Source organism: Gracilinanus agilis, chromosome 1 (genome assembly GCF_016433145.1).
Source record: "Gracilinanus agilis isolate LMUSP501 chromosome 1, AgileGrace, whole genome shotgun sequence".
Lineage (NCBI taxonomy): Eukaryota > Metazoa > Chordata > Mammalia > Didelphimorphia > Didelphidae > Gracilinanus > Gracilinanus agilis.
The window spans coordinates 294,630,272-294,637,736 of NC_058130.1; the positions used below are offsets into that span (position 1 = coordinate 294,630,272).

At 38.1% G+C, this 7,465-nt stretch overlaps 1 pseudogene; it reads right to left on the reverse strand.

The window, feature by feature from the left end:
* Nucleotides 1–6,492: 6,492 nt before the first annotated feature.
* On the reverse strand, nucleotides 6,493–6,650 carry LOC123232850 (annotated as a pseudogene).
* Between the last annotated feature and the right edge of the window lie 815 nt (nucleotides 6,651–7,465).

Here is a 7,465-nt window from a genome sequence, read left to right on the forward strand (position 1 = left end):
TTAAAAAAAAAGAAATGTAAAGAGAGTTCAGATTTAATTGCCAAATAAGTCATAAAGATGTAAAGTGATTCACTCACTTACTAAAATTATCACTTCTGAGCTTTACTGGTAGTCCTTTTATTTCATTCATAAAGCATACCTACACTTTTACAAGAGAGAAAAGTGAACTTTAACTTAGAATTGGTCCCTGTGTCCCACTCCTATATTCCTTACAAGCCCCTCAGAAGTCAGTGCAATTATTTATTATCTCTTTATTATTGTTATCTAAAATTAAGCCTACCTACCTAAATCATGAGCTCTCTTCTTCAATGTTCTTAAGAATAAGAATAAAATTACTTATATCCTTTTCAAACATTTTATCCCCAAAGATTCCAGAGTCATAGAGGAATATCTTCTGGGAAGGGTACAATAGTGAGAGAATATAGACTAGTAAAATGTGTAAGAGTAGTTTCCCTTACAAATCAAAAAACCAATAGATTTTTGGTATGACAGAGTCTAGTCAGGGTTAGGATAGTAACTAATCTATTTTAGGGTTACCACACTTCCACAAAATTGTGAAGAAGATATTTGTCTTTGTAATCTCCCCTTCTTCCTTCTCTGCATACCACACCTTCCCCACAAACACCTTACAATCTTCTCTTCCCAGAGTTCTCTACCTAGGTGCCACATTGATATCTGCTCTCCTTGTAGGCATTTAAGGTCCAGATAAGACCTTATCTACTCATTGTGTCAGATATTTCTTGGTGAATGGTTAGATCTGTGATTCTCAATCTCTTTGGTCTCAGGACTCTTTTATACTCTGTTATGTAGAGATGGATGCATGGAATCCCTGCAAAGATACAGGGACAGCCTCACCCAGAATTCCAGGGGACCGCCCTGGAGAACTTTGGGTGAGGGGGCAGTTGAGAAGAGTTGGCAGTTGCTTGGTGGGGGTTGAAGTGAGCAGACACACTGCTTACTGCTTCTGTCTTGGGGGAATCACCTGAGTGGCCATTGTGGCATAAGCCAGTGTGGTTTCTACTCAGGGGTTAGCTTGTTTGTTAGAATTAATCCTTATCAATATCAACATAATAATTATCTAGTGATTTAGTGAATTAGATATATAAATTATCTAACCAGAGAGCAAGTTCAGTTTAGGGGCCTTCACCCCTCCGGTGGGGGGGAAGGGCAGCTTCAACTTAGTAGATCAGGGACACCTTTCCTTATCCAAATACCTTCATTAATTCCTCTAGTTTTCCTTTTTATTTCTTAATATAAACTTTGCCTTCAAATCTGTGCCTGGAAATTATCTGGGGGAAAACTCACAACTCAAGTCTGGTCATCGAGTTTGAATCCTGTCAGCTGCCAGTTTTAAGAAGATCATTTATTTCAGTCCTCAACAGTTAGATAACTAGTTTCTACATATTCCTCTATCAGACCTGTGAGGAATATAAATTAAAGAAAGGGAACCCATTGGAGTTCAGCCAAAACAGAAACTCACCAGAAGAATCTTAGCCAGTCTCCATTTTCTAATGGAAGCATCAACTGTTTAGGGGGGAGGGGTTTGAGATCCAGGAGTGTCTAACCCCTGCCTTTCTCTCTGAAGCCTGTCAATCAGTGTCTGTGACTTGAAGGTCTACTGGCCCTGACACATTTATCTACTTTTCCAAATTATCTGTTATTATCATCATAACAACTCTTAAAAATTTTAGGACCCTTCAAAACAGGTGTGATATATATCTATCAATACTTACCTTAATTAGCTATTAAAGCATCTTAATATTATTGTGATAGACTATTTTTAACCATGCAAGACTCCCTGAAAAGACCTTGAGGACTCCCAAAGGTCTCTGGACCATACCTTGAGCCCCTCTGGACAAGATAATCTCATAAAGCATAATACATAATGCTAAAGTGTACCTGCATTGCTAGGATACTGGGCTATGACTCAGGTAAGCAGTCATAATAATAAATATAAAATTTTATCTCATTTTATCCTCACAACAATCTTGAAAGATAAGTGTATTATTATCCACATTTTGCAAATAAGGAAACTGAGGCATGTAGAGATTAAGTAATTTGACCTGCATCACACCTGCTAGTAAGCATCTACTCAGTTCATCTTGAATACAGGTTGAGTTCTCTGTTCCATGTGCCATCTAACTGCTCCACAGGATTCATACACACTATACATCCACTGAATGAGGTGATTATGTCAAAGATGTAAAAAAGGAATAGAAACTCATATACATACCCACATGCATTCAATAATCATAAAAGCTAGGAAGAAGAGCCTAGTGCATTGAAATGAATCTTGGAATTGGACTTAGGGAATCTGCATTCAAATCAACTATTTTATCTCCTGTATGGTCTGGAGCTTAGTCAATAGCCCATTTGAACAAAGGTTTCTTTGTGTTTTAGTTGACTATCTATAAAAGGAAGGGTTTGATGTAGATGTTAGGCTACTCAAGAATGATCCCCACCTGGTGCTCTTCTCATCCTTTTCCATTTTTTTTGACAGTGCTGAGCAAAAAGCTTAAAGAAAAGCATCTATAGTATGAAATCACCACATCTTTTGCTCTGCTAACCAACTAAAGAACAGCCTAAATTCTTTGTTAAAAAACAAAGCAAGCTCTTGATTGAAATTCTGACCATGCAGCTTGCCTGTCATCCCAGAAAGACCTATTTGTAAAATAAGAGGAGAATATAATAATTTTAAGCACTTCAAGTTTCTATGGCCTGTACTTTTGGGAAATTTGTGTGCTCAGATGAATTGCCAAACAAATCTTTTGAGAGTTAGAAGAAGGAAGACTTTCTGGATATAAAAGGAGAAATACTACAGCTAAATCATTGTAATGGACTTTTTTTTAAGCAAAAGGAGACTATAGGAAGATTAAAAATAATTGAGCAACATTTTATTTTCTTTATGTCAATACAGACTGCTCAGGTAATGAGCTGCTTTACATTTGCAAAGAGTATATGCTAGTATTAATAGCTCACAGAAACTTGGTACTTTCACCCAATTTATTTATTTTTTTTTAATTTTTTTTTTTTTAAATTTTAAACCCTTAACTTCTGTGTATTGACTTATAGGTGGAAGAGTGGTAAGGGTAGGCAATGGGGGTCAAGTAACTTGCCCAGGGTCACACAGCTGGGAAGTGTCTGAGGCCGGATTTGAACCTAGGACCTCCCCACCCAATTTATTTTTATTGACAAGAGCTTTTGATTTACATATATGTATTTTTAATGTGATTTTAAAAGATTTTTGGTGATATTTAAATTTTGCTCAGTCACTCAAAGCTTGTAAGTTTTCTTCAACCCATTTTTATACATGAAAATTCCCATGACAAGATATTTTAAACCTACTAAAAAGGACTTTGCTTTAGTAGGGATCCCAGTGTGAAATATGAAAATTACTGAAAATGTTTAGAATTTTTTGTTGTTCTTTCACTTTGGATAGATATATTAATATTCTGTCAGCTATTAAAAATCCAGGATGTCATCGTGAAATCTCTGAGAGTGTGACTAGTGTTATGTAGAGATGGATTCCATTCAGGTGAACCCCCCAAGACAGGAGCAGTAAGCAGTGTGTCTGCTCACTTCAACCCCCACAAAGCAACTGCCAACTCCTCTCAACTGCCCCCTCACCCAAAGTTCTCCAGGGCGGTCCCCTGGAATTCTGGGTGAGGCTGTCCCTATATCTTTGCAGGGATTCCATGCATCCATCTCTATATAACACTAGGTCTATTCATGTATAATGTGAGATTGAAAGTGACATGAGATTCAGTGTTTCTCAATATCTATAGCCTATATACAAGAATCAGCTCAAATACCAAATCCTCCAGATAGATTTGTTTGATTTCTCCAAGTGAAAGTATCCTTTCCTATCTCAAATTTTATTAGAAAACTTTGACTAGATTTCCCTCTGCCCCATAACACTTGTGTTAATGCTTATTTGTTTAGATTTTTAGCTTTTACTAGTAAATTGTAAATTCCTTAAGTATGCTATTTATTTTATCTCCTTAGCATTTAGCACAGTGTCTTGCACATAGGAGTTAAATTAATGTTGACTCATGGTCTCCCACCTGATGTGATCTTCCCATTCTTTCTAGCTTTTAAAATCTTCAGCATCCTTTTCAAGTACATCTTTTCCATTAAGCTTTCTTTTATCAGCCTACCTGAAGTGATCTCTCCTCTGCAATTGGGTTATTAAGTCACTTGCTCAGGGGTCACACAGCTAGGAAGTGTCTTGAGTCAAAATTTGAACCCAGGACTTCCCATCTCTAGGTTTGGTTCTCTATCCATTGAGCACTAGCTGCCCTATCATAACCCCTGTTATAGTAGGCTTTCAGAGAGAAATTATTCTCAGAGTTCCTGAGAAAAGTAATGAGCCAATAAATGTTTATTGTAATTCTTAGTCAACGTGTCCACCCTTGTACTGCTGTCACAGACTATTTTTTATCTCCCTATCTGGATATCTCATGGTGCTTCTAAAAGGTCTCACTTGGTGAAAACTCCTTCTTTCAACTTAAAACTTGTGATAGATCTCCTAACATAGTGAAGACAATAATTGCCCAAATTCTCAGTTAAGGAATTAAGCATTTTGCTCTGCCCAGGGAGAAATTAATCTGAGATTTAGTTACATACTTCTTTCTATGCATAGACCATAATGCCTGGGGTGTTCAGAGAAGACTAGTGCCTCTGGGGTAAGGGATTGCCAAGTTCAGGACTCTTTCTTCCTTTGTGGTCCACTTGCCACCCAGCTCTCACCTACAGCCATCTCAAGAGACTGGACAAAAATCAGATTGAGGGTAATTGAAAAGGACTCAAATCCACGGGTGAGTTAGGGGAGGTGTCTGCTTCAGGCATGTGAAGACTTGTGGAAGGGGTGAATGAGAACAATTTGTTCTAATTATTGCAGGGTGCAGAGGTGAACCACCAGGGTTTGGGAAGGGTACCTTTTGCAAGAATGCAAGACTCCAAAACTTAGCTTAAAAATAAAAAGAGAAACTTATTAGTTTACAAGGTAATGTTGAATCTGGCCAGGAGGACAGCATAGGTGGAAGCCTGCCTCCTAGGTGGAACAGCATAGATGGAAAGCTGCTCCTTGGGAAGACAACATGGATGGAAAAGCTGCCCCCGAGAGGACATAAATTCTGGGGTTTTTATACTCTTTACAACAGTGAAGCTGTGACTCTAGAGTGGTAAGCACTGAAGCAAGGAGAGGGGGGAGGTTTGCCCAAAGGCATGGAGGTGGTTCTCGTGATTTGGAGGACAGATGAATGAGACATGTCTCTTTGTCCATCTCAACTCAATGGAACAATCAAAAGAGGGTAATCCTCAAGGTCAGATGTTTTGGGTTGGGAGTCACGAGGGCATAAGGGAGCAAAGGAATTTCCCTGCCAATAGTTTGCCTGAGTTTCTGGGGTTACAATGCCTATGCCACAGTGAACATGAATGCAACAGAAGCAGATGCTGTAGAGAGCTTAGAACTCAAGTTACACATGACTAAGCCAAGTCATGCGCTGCATGGGGAGCCATTACCAGTAGTCTTGACTTTTATTTTGTGTCACCTGAGGCATGAACTTTATGGAACTTGAATATTTCTTCCCCCCACAACAGGGAACAAACTTTTCCCCAAGAGGGAGCTAACCCCCCCCTAAAGACCTCCATCCTACTTTTCCAGAACTGAGAGGGGAGATACAATGCTTAAAATCAAAATAACCTTTATTAAGCAAGGACATATATATGTATGGGAGCAAATTAATCTAATATCAATAAGAACTGAGTATAATCGACTAGCAACTACTTTTGTCATTTTTAGTGAAGGGAGGCAGGAAAGGGACTGGATGGGCAGATCCAGGGAGGGAACTGGGGTGGCATGGGCAGAGAATTCCCAGGAATAGGGTGACAGATTCTTAGGTACAAGGGGGAACAAAAACATCTCTTGTACATATTTTTAGCATGAGATAGCAAAATAAGAGCATGCAGTAACTCAGTTTCAAGGTGTCAGCAATACAATGACCCACTGAGTCTTAGGGCCAGATATCCCATAGTTCAGGCCAAGTGATAAACTCCATCAGAGATAAAGAGTTTTAGGATCAGATATACTTAAACAAAAGCCCAAGGACTTTTGGCTATCTCCTCCCAGAGAGACTGTGAGAACTGGTATGGAATGAGCCAATGGCAGGTGGTCTTCAGCCAAGCTGTAAATTTCAGTTAGTTTCTTCAGATCACAAAGGCAGTCACTTTCTCCAAATCACTTTAAGCCTATTACAAACAAATTGATAACTCCAGGTTCTTAGTTTCCATAGAGTTTATTAATAATCATTTGAAATAAAGAAAGCAGATAGATAGAGGTTTAAAGTCTATTTTTCTACTCTTAAGTCTGACCGCGTGTTCATCCTCCTGCATGACTGTTTTCCCTCCTCTCCTGTCATTTCCAGGGCCTCCTGTACCACACCTTTATTCCCTCTGCCCCCACATCGGGCAATGCAGGCAGGCAAAATGGAATGCAGGAAGATCTATAATCCAGGAAGTGGAGGGGATGGAAATTCCTTTACATAGGCCCCAGATCAATAGAATCAACTTTATACATTATTGCCATTCTCATATAAGGACAAGTCTGGCATATACTACACTTGATCTTAGCCAAAAGGCCAAGAAGCAGTGCATCTCTAGCATATAAAGATAGTTATACACTTTCCACTGGACTTCATGACTGAAAGAAGGAGGCCAATGACTTTGTGCTACTCTGCCTCCCTTAAAACCAATTTATATGCAACAAAAGACATCACCAGTGATGTCATTTTGGTTCTCTTTGAGTAGGTGGGACAACAACCACTCACCAATGCCTACTATAGGGTAGAAAAAGCACTAAATAAAAATTTTAAATCATTATTTGATTAATTTTGGCCACTTCTGTGCCATTTGGATAGAGTTCTGACCTATTTCAATAATTTTCAGAGAATTCTGAGTTTACATCAAGTCTAAATGGAAAATACTTCTGTATGTTTTAAAATATTTATAAACTTAATACTGATCATCTGTAAAACTGATTCAATTTGCTTAGTGCCGATTTATATTTAAGTAAGTTTCAGTGAATAAAATATACAATTTCAGTCACTTTTTCTAGATTTCTACCAGGATTATTTGTTTGTTTATTCCATCTCAATATTTTTCTGTTTCTGTTATCATACTGTGTATTCTGTTCCTTTGGTTTTATTTTGGACTCCATATTATTTCATGTAACAGGAGTGATGGTGCCCAACTCCATCACCCATTCCCAAAGTTTTCTTTGCATTCTTTATACTCTTTGATCTTTGTATTATGGCATTCTATATTATTATGTACTACCATCCCTACTTAGATATATAGGGTGCTTCTAGGTTTTTTGCAATTAAAAATAATGTATCAGCAACAATATTATTTAAAGACTAAGGAAGTTTTTAGGGAAATTGAAAGTAAGCTTTTTTAATTCTCCAAA